Source organism: Ochotona princeps, chromosome 19, assembly GCF_030435755.1.
Source record: "Ochotona princeps isolate mOchPri1 chromosome 19, mOchPri1.hap1, whole genome shotgun sequence".
Taxonomy (NCBI): Eukaryota; Metazoa; Chordata; class Mammalia; order Lagomorpha; family Ochotonidae; genus Ochotona; species Ochotona princeps.
In genome coordinates, this window is record NC_080850.1 from 43,995,488 (window position 1) to 44,013,229 (window position 17,742).

Genomic DNA, 17,742 nt, shown 5'->3' on the forward strand with positions numbered 1-17,742 from the left:
AAAAAGTATTTAAACCCTTCTTGATAAGTGATTTTCTTGTTAAAAATTTTATTTATTTTAAGGGCAGAGATACAGGCAGAGATTCCATCTGCCTGAAGCAATAAATGCTGGGCAGGATGGGGTGGGGGTTGAACCTGGGAGGCTGAAGCTCAAATCAGGTCTCCATGTGGGCAGCAGGAATCCAATTTTTACTTGACTGTATGCACTGCGTTCTCGGGGTCTGCACTGGCAAGGAGCTGGAATTAGAAGGGTAGTGTAGATGGAGTCCTCTGATTTGGGTGCAGATAGTGTAGCCACCAGACCCAATGTTCACTCCAGGAAATAGATAACAAACAAAATACACACTTAGGACCCAGTGTGATAGTCTAATGGTTAAAGTCCTCGCCTTGCATGCGCCAGGATCCCATAGGGACACCGGTTCTAATCCCAGCTGGTTCACTTTCCATCCAGCTCCCTGCTTGTGGCCTGGGAAAGCAGTAGAAGACAGCACAAAGCCTTGGGATCCTGCACCTGCGTGGGAGACCTGGAAGAAGCTCCAGGCTCCTGGCTTTGGGTTAGCTCATTTCGGCTGTTGCAGCCAGGTGGGGAGTGAATCATTGGACAGAAGATCTTCCTACTGTCTCTCTTCCTCTCTGTATATCTGACTTTCCAATAAAATAAATAAATCTTAAAAAATACACATTTATATATGTATATATGTTCGCATGTATATATAAATATACATTTATATGCCTTATAAATTGCTCTTAGAGTGTATTTTTATACACTCTTCATTATTCAATAGCTGTACTAACTATTATAATGGTATTGATGTTCATTTTCCTTTTTAACTTTCTGTATTTTCAAAATAAGGTAACAGTGAATTTACTACAGGTAGAATGATTTGAGCTGTATAAACACCTGCATTGTAATTAAGTTCATCTACAGACCACAAGGAAAATAGATCTTGCATGTAGTCCTGTCCTAGCATGAAAGGATTCAGTCATACTTTTTCCCTTCATTTACAGTTGCTTATTTTAAAAAATTTATTTGTTTACAAAGAGTGAGAGACACAGAGAAGTAGCTAGAGAGGGAGGTGGGGGAGATGAAAAGTCTTTCTTTTACGTTATTTTGTAAAAACCCACTACAGCTGAGGCGAGGCTGTGTCGAAACCAGGAGTCAGCAACCCCATCAGTGTCTCACACGTGGATGACAAGGGTCCAGGTACTTGGGTCATTATCGCAGCCTCTGTGGTATAGTGTCGTAGCAACAACTCCCTGAAACACAAAGCTGCCCCTGGAGAAGATGGAATCCCCAGAGGAACTGCATCAAAGAGCTGAAAAACCTGATCTGCTTTTATTATTCTTTCTGTTCCACAACAGGTCAGGAGTGCAGATAAATCTTCCACCTTCTTGGAATGTTTGAGGAAGATTTTAAGTATAATCTATTAATATTGTAACAGGTGACTTATAGATAACAGATTCTTAACTGCCTTAGACATTAGCAAAAACTAGAGATTTACAGTGGGAACCCAGAGCGACCCTGACAGCCTCTTAAAGGAGGTCATGCGCACAGAACAGGAGGGGATCCCAGAGCAGGGCAGGAGGATAAGAGGAGGTCTGTGTCCTAGTCCCAGTGAGACCCCTGGAGGCCTCCCAAGGGCTTTCACTAGAGAAACAATGGATACTTCATCAAGGATTTTCAATATGGGTATCAAGGACCATATCTCGACTGCCGAGGAGATCATAGGGAATTTGAGTGCCTTCGCAGGCTGAGAACTCTGAGGTCTGTCATTTCCTATTGGATTTCCCACACGGGATTGAAACAGCCCAGGACCCTCCTCATAGGGTCTGGTGACATCAGAACAACAACCAGGAGCCGCGGGTGGTTCTCAGAGATAAAAGAATTGTAGAAGTTTACAAACTTCTTCTGTACTCAAGAGAGGAGCTTTCTCTGGTCCTTACTTAATTCTGGCTTTGGCTCCCCATCTTCTCTTGTAGTGACCACCAGGGTCACTCAAGAGCCTCACAATTAGCTGGGATAGACACCGAGAGACTAATATAAAAAGTTTTGAACAGACAGGAAAAAGTCAGCTGGCCTATAATTACTCAGCCTATACCTTACTGGTCAGGCTCCCAGTTTGGCTTTTCCTAGACTTCACTAGGTAGGATGTAGTATTCAGTTATTCCTCACTTGCTAACTTATTGGGGATTTCTCTGCTCACCTGCCTAAGACTTTTCTGCTCTTCAGTTGTTAATATATGGCTTGTTAGAGTTATAAAACTATTTTGATAACCCTAAAACACATGAAGTTCTTTAAAATCTTGCTTGAATACTGTAAACTTCTAAGTTTAAATAAATAAATAAATAAGTAAGTAAGTAAAATAAATAAAATAAATGGATAAAACTGAATTCCAGGCACTCTAATATGGGATATGTGTGTCTCAGATACTGACATATACTGCTTTACCATAATGCTCACCCCACTTTAATATTTCAGTGAAACAAAGAATAATTCTAGTGAATAATGAAAGCAATAATTAGAAGAAAAACTGCTTATTCATTACCCTATTAATTAATTATTTGTTCCATATTGATATGTACTGTGTTGAGTGATTAAAATAACAGTAGGAATAAGACATAGAGCCCTTAGTTAAGATTGTGGCTGGACAAACAAACAAAAAAGGCAGTAATTGTATAGCTTGATAAGAGTTCTCCTTTATGAGGCTGGCACAAAGGCTCAATAGTTAAATCCTTACCTTGTTTGTGCTGGAATCCCATATGGGCACCGGTTTGTGGCCCAACTACATTTCCCATCTAGCTCCCCACTTGTGGTCTGAGAAAGCAGTGGAGGATGGCCTGAATTCTTGGGATTCTGTACTCACATGGGGGACCTGAAAGATGCTCCTGGCTTCAGATTGACTCTGCTCTGGCTGATGGGTGATGAGTGAACCAGCAGATGGAAGATCTTTCTGCATCTCCTTCACTTTGTAAATCTGCCTTTCCAATAAAAATAAAAATAAATCTTAAAAAAAACCGCAAGAAGTTCTCCCTTATGCAGCATGGGGTACATAGGGAGGGCCACAGGAGGTTTCTTAGCATCTTCCTGGAATAGGTGTAGGCTGAATGAATGTCAGGTAACTAAATTAAGGGCCAGCCAGACATGTAACAGGAAGCAAGGATGGTTCCAACATGTGCAAACGTGTGAAGGTATAAAGGCATGATATATTCAGTGAGAAAAGTTTTATCTCAAAATGGAGATAGGTATAGCAGCTGAGGTTCAGTGAAATTAAATACTTTTAAGTTCATGAAACTAGTTAAAGGGAGAGATGGGGCTACAACCAAGAACACAGTGTTGTCTTTTGTACTTAATCCATGAGGCCAAGGACGTTCTACTTGAGCATTGCAGCCCCATCACCAAGGAGTGTATTGGCGTTACTGAGCAGTGAGCTTGCCACAGCTTCGTTCAGTCTGGAGAATAATGTTGCTTAGATTCTTTTCACTAATTCACCTTTAAGGAAACATAACACACATAAAATCAGCTCTCAACTTTGTTCAGAGGCCAGTTGGACAGTTAGGAACAATAGTTTTCAATGTTGAGCAATGCATGTAAACAAAATAATCATGACGCTTGCCAATGTCATTTTATTTTATTTTTATGTGATTGTTATTGAATTGATAGCTTCCTTTTATAAGGTTATTGAATGATACAGGATAGAAAAACAGTGACTAGTTTTTTTTTTTTTCATTTAAAACAACTCTGCCAATTACTTGTTACAGAACAGTAATGCTTCTACTGTCCTGTCTGGTGGTCCTGTCAGTGGGTAATTGGGGATGGCAGTAGCTCTCCAGAAGTTTCATGGGCCTAAACCCCCTAAATCTTCAAAGCAATTTTACAAGCCAAATGCAAACAAAAACTAAAAGAGAACAGAAGTTTTATTTTAAAATTACTGTAACAGATGATGTTGTTTGCAGAAACCGAGTCATTGCTCAAAATATAAATATGAAACTAACTGCTACAAGACAGCTTCTTTCAAGTTTGGCATACTTACGCTGCCGTATGCTCAGGAATAACTCAAAATGTCCTCCACTTTTCGTCATTGAAGCAGTTCTGTAGCCATTCTTTCAAGAGGGCTCAGTGGCATCCGCCCAACCTTCATTCATCATGAAAAGAGAACTTGGATATTACATCTGCATCTGTGCTTGTGTCATTAGCTTCAACAATTAGAGCAAGCCTCAAAGTGATAGAAAGGACAAATGCAACGGGTGCTGGAAAGACAATGTAACACTCAGGATAAGGCAGATAGTTAGGATATGCTTATTCATGAAAGTTTAGATTCTTCCAAAACTGAGCACCTCCAATTACTGAAAGGTTCTTGAGTAGAACTTAGCCTAAGTGGGCAGCACTGCTTCAACCCAGCTGATTGTAGAGGCCTTGACCTCTGCCTTGGAGGACAAGGTAGACTACTCTGGGCATCACACAGTTGCAGTGCTGCTTAGCCCTTTTTCTAAGGTCTGCTTCAGCAGATGTTAATGAATGTAAACAGCATCCATCAAACTTCCTGTCTAACCCAGATTTGTGTCCGGTGGAGAGGAAGGAGACAAGTCATCCCTTTTACATGGTGATTTACTCTTTGATGTTTATTGATCCGGATCAGGAAAACATTGCTTTTCCAAATGAAAAAAGTAGGCCTATTTCTTTGCAATAGAAAGTGGCTCTCATGAGATTTCCTTGGAGTAGACGTTTTTCACATTTGGGTGGTCCTCAAGTATCGTTTAAATTTTAACTTTGCATTAATAGCTTCTTGTTTGAAAGTAACGGAACACCAAATTATCTATTAATATATATACAACCCATTTTCAAAGTTTTTGATTACAGAAGAATAAAACATATTCCCTAATAGAAGCAGGAAAAAAATAGGTACAATGAGTCAGATTCATGTGACAGATTTCATTTAGTATAAATCTGCAAAAAAAAAATCTTGTTTTTCTGCTAGATGTGCTTATTTGAGTGGATTATACATTGTCTTTGTCTAGCAGTTCTATTAAGTTTAAAACTCTTTTCATGGTTTTCATGTTTCTCAATACCATTAACATTAAGGTTGTTACAGAGGTAGGAAAGAAATATGTAGAAAGGGCTGTTTGTTATGTAGTTCTTGCCACTTTGCCAGCAGCCTACTGGCTGCCATCTGGGGAAACTAGGTAGCCAAATGGATCCTTTGAGTGGAAGGCCAGGTTGAGCCAGGGAACTAGGCTGTTTTCTTGAGAGAGTGTCTTCAAAATTCTGTAGCTGCTCCTTTATTCTTTTTCCAAAAACTTGACTTGTAACCCCAGCCAATTTCAAAGTGTTTATTGAATTCATTTTAACAGAACGAAGGGCGGAGCTGAAGATAAGCTGCCAGGTTGAACCAATTCCAGTCCCATTCAAGCTTACAGAACTCCAACAGCAAGCCTGGCTGGTTCATAGTTGCCTGTTATTTGCTCATTCTTGGAAGATTTGTTGTACCTGGTGCTGTGAATTAAATCAGTATGTTCACCTACTCAGCACCTACATTTTATTTCGAGTTGTGGAAATGGCTCTATGGAAGGAAGCATATTTGCTAGGTGGTGTTCTAGGTCTGATTCTGCTGCTGCATTAAAAAAATACACCTGACTCTGATCTTTTGACGCTAGGGGAAGTAAATGGTTGGAAGCTGTGGTGAGGTGTGTGTGTTCTCGTTTTCAGGATTTCTCTCTTTCTGTCCCCCAGAAAATTAAAAGACTGTAGGTATAGAAGCAGCTTTGGGAGTTCACTTGGGGAATGAGTTTCATTTTCGTACTCTTAGGATGATACCCTTGGAATCTTCTCCATGAAAAAGTAGAGCTACTACAAGTTCAGTTTTAACTCCAGTACATCTGCTTTGTTTTTAAATTGAGACAGCCACACTTTCATGACTGGCAGCAGAAAGACAGCCATCTAAGTAAGACTAAGGCTGTGCTGTTGTCTTTGCTCTTTGTCCATTTGGAAATGGCACAATTGACATGCAGACTTTATCTGATTCCTCCTGCACGTGACCCTTACCCTGCATCTTGCTTTCTTTTCCAAGACACTTTATTCCTTCTATGAATTCAGCGTGATTATCGCTGTCCACTTTAAAAAAAAATTAAAGCAAACATATGGTAGATGTAGAGTTTGCCTTCCCTAATGATACTTCAAACTCTCCTGGTGACAACATTAAAAATAGATGCTCAACTTAGAAAACTTCTTTTAAAATTTTTTATTTTTTTCCAATTGCAAAGGAAAATTCACAGAGAGAAGGAGAGGCAGAAAGATCTTCTATCCCTGGTTCACTCCCCAAGTGGTCTCAATGGCTGGAGCTGAGCTGATCCAAAGCCAGGAGCCAGGAGCTTCTTCCAGGTTTCCCATGGAGGTGCAGGGTCCCAAGGCTTTGGGCTCCTCCACTGCTTTCCCAGGCCACACAAGCAGGGAGCTGAATGGAAAGTGGAACAGCTAGGACATGAACTGGCGCCCATGTGGGATTCTGGCAGATGCAAGGCAAGGACTTTAGCTACTAGGTTATCATGCCAGGTCCAATTTAGGAAACTTCTAAGTTTCCTTAGACTGGAAATTTGCTGAAAGATTCTTTCTCAAAAATCATAGAAGCATTGAATAGGGAATGGCTGTTGGATTGAGATCATGGTAAAACTGAAATGATCTATTCAGTTAGCAAGGGATCCGGAAGGTGAGCACAAGCCATTCCAAGCACTGGAGTTTGCCTTTTCTCTCTGCACTGTAGTGTAGGAAGTTGGATAGTTTATAAGAAATGGGTTTCTCTAACAACACAGATCTTGATAAGAGAATATGTCCAATCTGGTTGATTTTAGCGATGCTGTGAGGCTCTTTATCTTTGAAAACATTATGTTTTCCTGTCTTGTCAAACTGTACTTTCTCTCTGGTGTCCTATAATCTAAAACACACTAAAATACATAATCTAAAGTGGAAGAATGATAAGATGTTAGATTTTACCTTTTGTTTGTGCCATAAACATTGGGGGGGGAAATTACCCTGAGCAATAAGTTTGTGCAATGTGTCCTGTAATGACATGTCTTTTGCTGTTATGCCCAGAGCATTTTGTGAACATATCTTGTATGATCAGAAAGAGTAAAGGAGAAAAATCACCTGAAAAACTGGCTGAGAAATTTTTATCTCCTTTCAAAAATGACACCCTGTAGTTATAGCAGAATTCAAATAAAAAGGTTCCCTCTCTCACCTCCATGTTTTTCCCTCCTTTAACAGGCAGGTACCCCTTAGTTTTCAGACAATTTTTATACTCTGTAATTCAGAAAAATCATGTGGCTAGGGTTCTTTGTGAAGACAAATTGCTATTATGACTTGTCAAGCAATAGACAAAAAAAAAGGAGTCTATAGTTTGAGAGATAATATAAAGTGTAAGGCCACAAATGATTAACAGTTAAGTGCTGGGAAATGTAAGAAATCAGCTATGACTTGCAAGCTCACTGACTCTTTCTCCAAGTAAGGCACATTCTAGAGAGATGTAGTCTTCCTGCTGTGTGAACGTAATTAGCAGTAATGGGACTTAGACAGGCATTCCTAGTGGAAGCTCATCCTTGTAAGTTGTGCTTGTCAAGTGGGGATACAAAGTGAAATGTGCTGTTAATGCTTCAGTGCCTGGCGGACATATGGCAGGCTTTTAGCAGAGTGGCACCCTGGGAAGGGATTTGCTTATTTCTCCTAAGTGCTGCTGAGACTCACAACACCCCTTCTCTGCAAATGCCTCTTGGAAGATACTGTGGAAAATAAGCGACTGGATTGGTGCCCAAAAAGAGATTTCTCATTCATTGTAAGTTAAACATAATACAGACCTACTCAATTGGGGGTTGTTTCATGCCTTATCAATCCATAGTGTCTTCGTATTCTATCCAAAAGTTTCTAGAAAGGATGATAGTGTCAACAAATAAAAATCAAACTTCTGTTTTTGACAAATTTGGGGCTGTAGGATTCAGAAGAGAATGTGGCTCAAAGTTTTGTGACTCTTGAGTTCAGCAGCATTTCAGTGTTATTTTGTTGACTATTTATCATGTACTTTTTAGGTGGAGATTATTCCCAGCTCTTAAATGAGGAAACAAACTGGTTTTGAGCAAAGCAATAACGAAGCCACTAGTGAATGGCAGAGCTGGCATTAAGCCCCACATCTGGGGGCTGTGTCCTTTGTACCTGGGGCCTAAGAGTTCTTTACTGGTCTCATTTTCTCTATGTCTGTGCTTTGGAATAAAGAAATTAAAAGTTTGTGAGCTCTATATTGTGATTTTCCCCGTCCTATTACAAAATAATCATCCTGTTAAAAAAGAGATCTACATTAATTTTATAATTACCAATTGATTTTCTGTCTTCTCCCAAAGCTCAGTGAGGGCATTGGATCTGTTTTTAAATCTGTCCTTTGCAAAACATGCCGATTTTTATGAGTGATTTCATTGTTCAAATCTGACTTTCTTACTTCAAGTGTTTGATGGTTTTTAAGTTTCGTAGTTTTCTCTGTGTTTTTGTTTGTACATTTGAAAATATTACTATTTTTTTTTTAGCTTGGAGAAAGAGAGAGACAGAGACAGAGAGAGAGAGACAAAGAGAGAGAGACAGAGACAGAGAGAGAGAGAGATATCTCACATGTAAACTTATTCCCCACATATCCTCAGTAGTCTAGATGTGTGAAGTTAATGCCAGAATCCAGAAGCTCACGTTGCATCTCCCATGTGGAGAACCTCGTTCCTGAATCGTGGCCTGTTGTCTCCCAGAGTGATCACACAAGAAGATGGATCTGGGAATGGTCCCATGACCCAAACCTAGGCGGCCCAAAATAGGATGCAGGCATCCAAAGTGGCATTTTAACCACCATGCCACACACCTGCCACACGTACTTATGTAGCTCCAACCTCTGTTTATTTGAATGATTAGAGTTTCTTGTTTTAATTTTTTTTTTTTTGGTAAAGGATAGAATGGTTGGACTAATTGTGCTCACTTGAATCGTTGTAATTAGAGCTGAAAGTGATTGACGTATGTCGAGATGTTTAAAAGGAAAAACTATTATTGGCACCTTCAAGTTTCTATCAAACAATACCAGTTAAAATCAGGAAGTATGTTCACGCTTGGATATTTAGAATGTCTCTTCCTAATAAGTAATCAAACTTCCTTTTATGATATTGGTATTTGATGAACTATCGGCTAGTGTTTCAATAATTTTGCCCTCAGATATCAACATATGCAGTATTAAAAGAGCACAAACAATGCTTTTTTTTGTTCTTTTTAAATTTTAAAATTTTTTGTTTTTGTTTTTGATGATGTTTACATAGTTGATCAGGATGGGAAGGATTGAGAGTTAGGGTAAATGGGTATGATTATTGTTTGCAAATTTTCTGTTTCTTCCTGCTTCTGGGGTATTTCTGGGTTGGAGGGGATAAGGTGAGAAGCCATACCCAGCCTCCCAACCACCCCAGTACCCAGGGATGGGGAATGACCACCTGATATCAACTCATGGTCCCAATGTGCACGCTCTCAGGGTTCTGCCCTAGTGGTTTAGACAGTTCTGAAATGTTGTCAATCTCACTGATCCAAGGATGAGGAAACCCATTCAATAGCCATTGGCTGACATAGTTGGCTCTGCCTTCAGACCAGAGATGGCCTCCCCAAGAGACCATTGATGTTGTCTGGACAATAGGATGCTGGACTTTATGCTTGGTGGATGCTTGCAATGAAAGAATCTCAACTGAATTTGAACTGTGGTAATGCAACAAGGTGGAGGAATCCACCATGGAGGGGTTTGGGGGAGGGGAGGGGAATCCCAGTGCCTATAAAACTGTGTCACATGACGCAATGTAATCAATAATAAAAAAAACAAAAAAACAAAACAAAAAATAAGATTTATTTATTTTCATTAGAAAGTCAGATATACAGAGAGGAGGAGAGACAGAGAGGAAGATCTTCCGTCCGATGGCTCACTCCCCAAGTGACTGCAATGGCCGGTGCTGTGCTGACCCAAAGCCAGGAACCAGGAACCTCTTCCAGGTCTCCCATGCGGGTTCAGGGTCCCAAAGCTTTGGGCCATCCTTGACTGCTTTCCCAGGCCACAAGCAGGGAGCTGGATGGGAAGTGGAGCTGCCAGGATTAGAACCAGCGCCCGTATGGGATCCGGGGTGTTCAAGGCGAGGACTTAGCTGCTAGGCCACGCCGCGGGGCCCAAAATGTGGTATATTTACATGGTGGAATACTACTCAGCCATTGAAAGAATGGAATGTTGTCCTATGCAACAAAATGGGCGAAATTGGGAACTATTAGGTTTGTGAAAGAAGCCAGTCCTCAAAAGACAAATACCACAGTTTTCTGTGGTGGTACTTAATAGAGAATAGAAACAGTGTAATAATCTATAAAAATATAACATATTTGTGATTGGATTATTGTTTGTGATCTTTGAATATATTCCTGTGAAGCAGTTGTCTTTCTTCTGTTTGCTTGTTGAACATTTTGGTTAGTGGTGCATTAAGTTTGTGATTATGAAGTAAACTGAATGCATGTTACTGCAAAAGTTAAAGAAAGAAAGAAGGGAGGTGTGATTGTCTTCTTTGCAGCTGTGAGTACATGAGATCTATTCTCTTTATGATAATAAACATTTTTATTGAGAAAAAAAGGGAAAAATCAAAGAATTAAACAAAATGCCTAGTATACATTTTTAAAGAAATTTTGGAAATGTTACTTGCACTGTGAGAAACTTCAGAGAATTTACTTTTTAAAAAGTATAGTAAGCATTTTCTGTAAAATACAATTTGACCTTTATTAGAAAGTAAAATCTCACTGCTTTTCTCATATATATTACTTTTTGTATTTAAAAAGTATTCATAAACAGTGGTACTATTGTTGCATAGAACATGTATGAGGCTATGGTAGATGTGTGCTTTCAGTATGTGTCATTTTTTTGACTCCTGGATGACTGTTCAAGACTTCAGTGAAACATAGGTATGCTGTGTTCTATGTAGATACTTAGAAATACCCTCAGGTGACCAATACAGAGCTGTCTCATTGCCAAAATTTTTAAGTATTGCCCGAGAAAGCCTTCAGATAGTTGAGGCAATGATAAATAATAACATCCAGCTTGATTTGATCTACTAGTAGTCCACAAAGTATGTAGTTTGAAAGACTTTAATAAATATGAAGTAAATGTATTCAGCATTTAATAAGTTGGTGAAATAATTTAATCTATAAAATAAAGTTACTCACCTTCCCACAAGGTTATCATATCCTCTGTGTCTTTCTAGAACGCATCAAAGGGGAGACCATCTCAGCAGATCTTAAAAATTGTGATCAGGTTCTGAGCAGGAAGGCTTGGAGGCAGTCACTTTATACCTGGTCTGTTTCTGCTCCTGCTCCTGGTCGTGGGAGTGTGGCTGAGGCAGCATTAGCAATGTTGTTTGTTTTTGTGGAGGCATGTGTAATTATTCTGTACCTATTTGGTCCAGGGGTTTCTGCACAACACTGCAGTGAGGTGTGCCCAGGCCTAGTCCTTGCGATGCCCTGAGCTTCAGGGACCCATTCCTCACCATGTATTGTTCGTTGTAAGTAAGTGTGTGTCTTTGGGAGACAGAGTTTCTGGCTTGTGTAAAAAAAGATTTTCAGAGAGATGCAGTTAATTATGTACTGTGCACACCTTGGAGTGTGCTTTTTCCATGTGGCCTTTTCTGGCATAAGACAAAGTCATGTGGGCATAGGGCAAAGTCATATGCAAAACTTCTAATATTAAAACTTTAATACAAGAGTGTGCAGGCAGTGGCTAACTCAAGTTTTCTAGTAATAGAAACTGGGTAAAAAAATCTCAATAAACCACTAATTTTTGTTCAACTTTTTTTTTCCTTTTTTTTTATTAATTTCATTGCATTATGTGACACACCTTTTTTTTTTTGCACTGGAATTCCCCCCGCCCCTCCCCAAACCCTCCCCCCGCCCCCACGGTTTGTTCAACTTCTGTCTCTGAAATCATACACAGGATTATCTCCCAAGAGCTTCAACTGAGAACAAACCTGTCAGTGGGATTCCTGTGTCCTCAGGGGAAATACAACCAAACTGCAAACCACAGTGGTAGCTCTAATCTTCGAATGGTAAAATTCCAAAGTGTGAGTGATGGAAAGAACACCGTATCGGTTATTTCAGTTGTCTTGGATGGCATGAGAGCAATAAGAACGGTGCTTTATCTTTACTAATTGCAAAGATGTGCCTTAAGCTGCTCCTGGGTTGACAAATGCTTGCTTTGGAGCCAGGCTTGTCACCTTATGTAGAAATTACACCACTAAAAATTAAGGTGCACGAGCATTTCAGCTGTAGAACATCCATGTCCGTGGAGGTTGGAAGCACAGATCCTGTGGAAGGAGCTGGCTGTGAAGTTGGCACTGAGTGGTTTGTGCATAGTGTCCACTGCTGTTTCACTGGGTGCTCACCTGATTAGGGTGCACCTGCAAATTCCATCTCAAGTTTCCCTCTTACTACACCATGGTACTGACGCTTCATAGTCAAATGTTAGAACCAGTAATGATCTGAAGTTATTTTGAGAAATTATTCATTTTAAAGTTAGAAAATTGTGAGTCAAAATGATGTGGTCAAGAAAGGTTATCATTAAGTTTTTATGCTTCAATCCAACTAAAGCAGGTTTTTATTTTAATTAAATTAATATGCATCACATAGTATTTCTCAGCAGGTGCCAGAATATATTAAAGCCATCATTTTAGTTTTTCTCTGTTGGAAATTAGGATTTTTTTCTCCTTCTCATGTGTAAGAACATAATTACCAAGGAAACAGGTAGCAGCATAATATGTGTATATAGCAAAATCTGGTATGTTTTAAACATAAATGTGAAAGGTTACATAATTTACATATTATGTATTAGTGAAGTTGATTTGCCATTGAAATGGAAATTTATGCTTGAAAAATGCTTTTCATAAGAATTACACTTGTTATTTAGTCTTACATTTTTATGATACTTAATGATAACATTATGTTAAATGAAGACAATCTATAATCATATTTACATTACACTGCAGCCATCATTTTAGAAAAGTGATATTTTGCATATTGTCATTATAGAATGAGAAGTTTGGCAGGGGAAATTCAGGGGAGAACAGGAAATTCAGTATGTTGTTAATGAAATAAAAACACTTGCCAAAAAATCCAAGCCAAGCCCAACTCAGCAGTGATTAATTAGCAATTATAATTTTACAGCTGTTAAGACAGTGAACTGGTTTGCTTTCATTACAGTCCCAAGGAGAACGTGTGTTAGCAGTCTACCCTGAGCAAAGCTGGGGGGTGTAAATCAAGAGGGTGGAGTCACTGTGCCATCAGGGGTTCTGCAGAGGGTGGAGTCAGTGTGCCATCAGGGGTTCTGCAGAGCTTCTTTGTGTCTAAGAATTTCGTTCTCTAGGGATGATTTTGGGGTTCTCTCTTTGCATGTAGAGAGATTCTGAAGGTTGTGAGTGCTTGATAGGTTTGAAAAACAATACTTTGCATGGTTTTATGCGTTTGATGGCTAGGAATACAGTCAAGAACTGAGACGTGTCATTATTGTATTGTGACAATTCACTAGTTGGACACAAACTGGAAAAATTATTTCAAGGATTAAAATTTCAGATTTTTAAAGGATTAGAAAATTATTTCACTTTTTTCCCACAAGTCTCTTCTTTCTCTTTATTCTACTCTTTTTTATATATTTTCCTTCTGCAAATTTTCTTTTTCTAATTTTCAGTTATCACCCGATGCTTAACATCTTGGAGCTTCTACAGGATAACCTGTTTGCTTAGCTCCAGGCTTTACTTACACATGACATCTTAAGCATTCCAAGTAGATGTCCCACGGGCACTTCAAGCCTACTATGTCTTCAGATTAACTCTATTATCTTTCTCATTAAACGCTTTCACTCAGACGCTAAACTTTCATGCTAGATAATTTGAGCAAAATGCTCATGTCAAAACATTTTCAAAGTCTTAGACCTCAACATGTTGGGAAACCAAAGTCTTAGACCTCTTCATCTACATCTCTGGTGCCTTGTCTGTGTCCTCGTTGATTGGATGATTGTCTTATATGAAAAGCATCAAGCAGACCCAAGAAAAGGCATGGCATTGTAGGCTTCTAGACGCAGATCTACTCTTACTAGATATACTTGCTTAACTTGTTGACAGATAGTTTGTTCAATGTACAATGCCAAATGGTTATTTTACAAAGTTGGTTTAAAGATTAGTAGTGATGCAAATGAAGTTCTTGGTACTTAGTACCTGCTTCATTACATGATTTAAGTAGCTGGCAGTGGTAGACTCTCCCAGAACATGGTTATTTGCGAAGTCTGGGAGCTATAGCTAGAGTTACCTCACCTTTATCTACAGTGACCTTTTTAGCATTGTAAAATTTTTCTTTAGAAGTATTGTTAAGTTTTTTTTTTTTTTTGTAGTTTAAACAGCTTCAAAATGTTTAGGTATTAGCAGTCAAAGAAATTAAGGTACTTGCTCATCTGCATCCTAACCTCCAGGTTCTAGAAGGACTTGATAGCACTCCTAGGAGATGGATGTCCTACACACCCCAGTGGTGACCAGGCACCCATGTCCCTTGCTCTGATTTGTTCTGGTTTTCCTGCCTGCACTAGTGCTTTGCTTCACGACATACCTGCAGGCCAACTACTGCATCTGCTTGGAAGCCTCTCCGGCTCCGGTACTACTGTATGGTATTTTAAGTATTGCATCTCATTCTGTCAATCTTTCATTACTTGTTTACACAACAAATTATAATAGCTACCACTTACTTTTTTTCGTGTTGCTGTCTTCCCATGTTTAACAAGGGTGAACTTTATCCTTTTTAACTTTCTATTTATTCATTTGACAGTTGGAGAGTGGGGAGAGAGGCAAATCTCTCTTGTTCAGGTTCACTCTACAAATGCTCTCAAACACACAAAGGCAGGGCCAGGTTGAATTCTGGAACCAGGATCTCAAGTTGGATTTCCTGGGTGGGTGGCAAGGACCCAGATTGTGCATTGGCAGGAAAAGAGAATCACAAGAACCAGGATTTGAACTCATGCTGTTTGGTAGGGGGTGCAGGTGTCCAAAGTGGCATCCTAACTGAAATGGTAAATGCTGTTATATGTGCACTTTATAGGAGGCTACAATTCAACCTCTTACAGACAGTAAGCTCGGCACAGTTTGTTTAAGGTCAAAGCTAGCTGGTGGTGGAATCAGGCCGTCAGCCAGGGAGGATGCCCATTGTGCCTAAGCAATTATACATTTTGTCCTTATTGTATCCCATTAGTGCTTGACACTGGATGGGCTGTCATGCCCCAGTCTTAAGTGTTAAGAGAAATGTCTGCCCTGTGTTGTACATGTATTTGTTCTGGAAGTAGCACTGATGATCAGAGGCAATTAGGATGTGAGCTCTGTAGGACCACGCCTTTGGCAGCTGTTTGCAAAGGATTTTCATTGTGGAAATGTTTTTGAGAGAGTCATGATCTATAATATCTCACAATCAACTCACATTACTTAGGGAGTGATTATTCATTTTTGTGACTTGCTTTTTTCCATGTAGTGATTTCACCTCTGCCCTATCATTTCTGCTTTTTTGCTATTTCTTTGCTCATTAGCATACCCAGTAGAAGAAGAGAGAGCAGAAGAATTTTAATCATTTGATTTTTCTTTATTGTCCGCTGGAGCAGGGAAAGTGGAACCTATTGATCAACATGAAATTTGGGAAGTAAAAGATGAAATATTATACATGCCATTATTTTTTGTTTTAGTCAGATTGTTTTCTTAAACTTTATGAATCATGGGCCTGGTGTGGTGGCCTAGCAGCTAAGTCCTTGCCTTGAACACTCTGGGATCTCATATGAGTGCTGGTTCTAGTCCCGGCAGCTCCACTTCCCGTCCAGCTCCCTGCTTGTGGCCTGGGAAGGCAGTCAAGGATGGCCCAAAGCCTTGGGACCCTGCACCTGCATGGGAGACCTGGAAGAGGCTCTGGGATTTTGGCTTCAGATTGGTATAGCACCGGCCATTGCAGTCACTTGGGGAGTGAATCATCATATGGAAGATTTTCCTCTTTGTCTCTCCTCTCTGTATATCTGATTTTGCAATAAAAATAAATCTTTTTAAAAAAATTTGTGAATCAAGTGTTGAACCCTATGTGCTAAGCTTTTTGAACTATATTGATAGTTATTGTAATATCCATTATAAAATGCAGGAAGACTAAGCTTTATCCTATACTTTTTAAATGTTTTATTTATTTGAGAGGCAAAGTTAGAGACAAAATGACAGAGAGAAAAGAGAGAGATATTCTATCTGCTGTTCACTCCCCAAATGGCCGTCAGTCTGGGACTGGGCCATGCTAAAGCCAGGAGCCATAACTTTCTTTTGTCTCTCCCAATTAAATGTAGGGGTGCAAGAACTTGGACAACATTGTGCTGCTTTGCTAGGCCATTAGCAGAGAGCTGGATCAGAACTGGAATAGCTGGTGTTAGAACCTTTGCTCATTTAGGGTGATGGCCTTGCAGATGGCAGCTTAATGTGCTGAGCCATCATCTGGTCCTACAGTTCTGACTTTTCATACCAATCCAATATGAGAAGTCTCATGAAATAATTTTTTATAAAATGTTTTAATTGACTCAGCCATGTGCATAAATACATTTTTATAAAAATTTTGGGTTTGGAGATCTTTGCGTCATTTTTCAGTAGATGTATCTATCCAAACTCCTTTCTTTGGCGTGTATCTGTCTTTTATTTCTGTTACAGGTTCTGAAATCTTCCGTGAGAGCCTCCTTCTGACCCTGGTGGGTTTGCTGCCCAGGCGTCAGGCCCTCAGCCTTTGTCCCACCTGCTAGATGCCTGCTCCTTGTCTCTGACCAGGTTTTCTGTTTCTGAGGCCCCACCAAATGTAACTTCTTGGCAGGCTATCTGTGGGGAACTGTTCTGTTCACCATTGCCCCTTTGCTGTGACGTCCTACCAGGTACCCTGTATGCCTCATATATCATCTCTTCTTTCCTGCCTTGTCTCAATTCATGTGTGCAGTGATAATACAAATTGCCTTTCACCTAATGCGTTTCAAAGTCAAGAACAGCATTAAAATTTTAACGAGCCTTTTTCCTGGAGCTGACTTTAAAAGTAGCAGATGGTGAGAGAGATTAAGACACTTGCTCAGTTGCAAAACTTGTGAATGATGGAGCCCCCAGTTTATGTCATCCCACCCTTTTGCACCTGTGATCCTGTCTCTTGACTGTGGGGTCACTGTAAAGCTTCAGTGAGATAAAGCTTATCTGTCCAAATGTGGCAAAGGCATCCTGACCATCTGATTATAACAATATCGTTCCTTAAGGAACAAAGAAAGAGTGCATGAGAAAAGAGCAATCAATATTCCAAGTTGAATCTTCTTTATTTGCATATGCACATTTATAAGTATTGATGGGCAAATGATATGATCAGTAGCAAGATTTTGTGAGCTGTGGATAACTATGTTATGGTAAACAGAAACAGCACATTTTTGCCAGTAAAATCACTTAAAGCATCATCATATCACTGGCAAATTAGGTTTTAAATTAAATTTTACAACATCACAATAATTGTATTTATAGGGTTTCAATGTATGTAAGCAAAGTGTATTGATCAAAATAGAGTAATCATCACACACCCATCAGCTCAAGAGTTTATTATTTGTTTTGAGAACTTTAAATCCTTGCTGCTTGTTAGGTTGAAACATGCAATATATTCCCT

The 17,742-nt window shown here is 39.5% G+C and overlaps 1 long non-coding RNA gene across 1 annotated transcript in view; it reads left to right on the forward strand.

Annotated features, from left to right (window-relative positions):
- Positions 1-17,334, forward strand: part of LOC131482674 (uncharacterized) — a 37,583-nt gene extending 20,249 nt beyond the window's left edge. Inside the window, exon 3 of the long non-coding RNA XR_009247225.1 lies at positions 16,767-17,334. This is a non-coding gene — a long non-coding RNA (uncharacterized LOC131482674). The remainder of the gene's footprint in view (positions 1-16,766) is intronic.
- Positions 17,335-17,742: the final 408 nt, after the last annotated feature.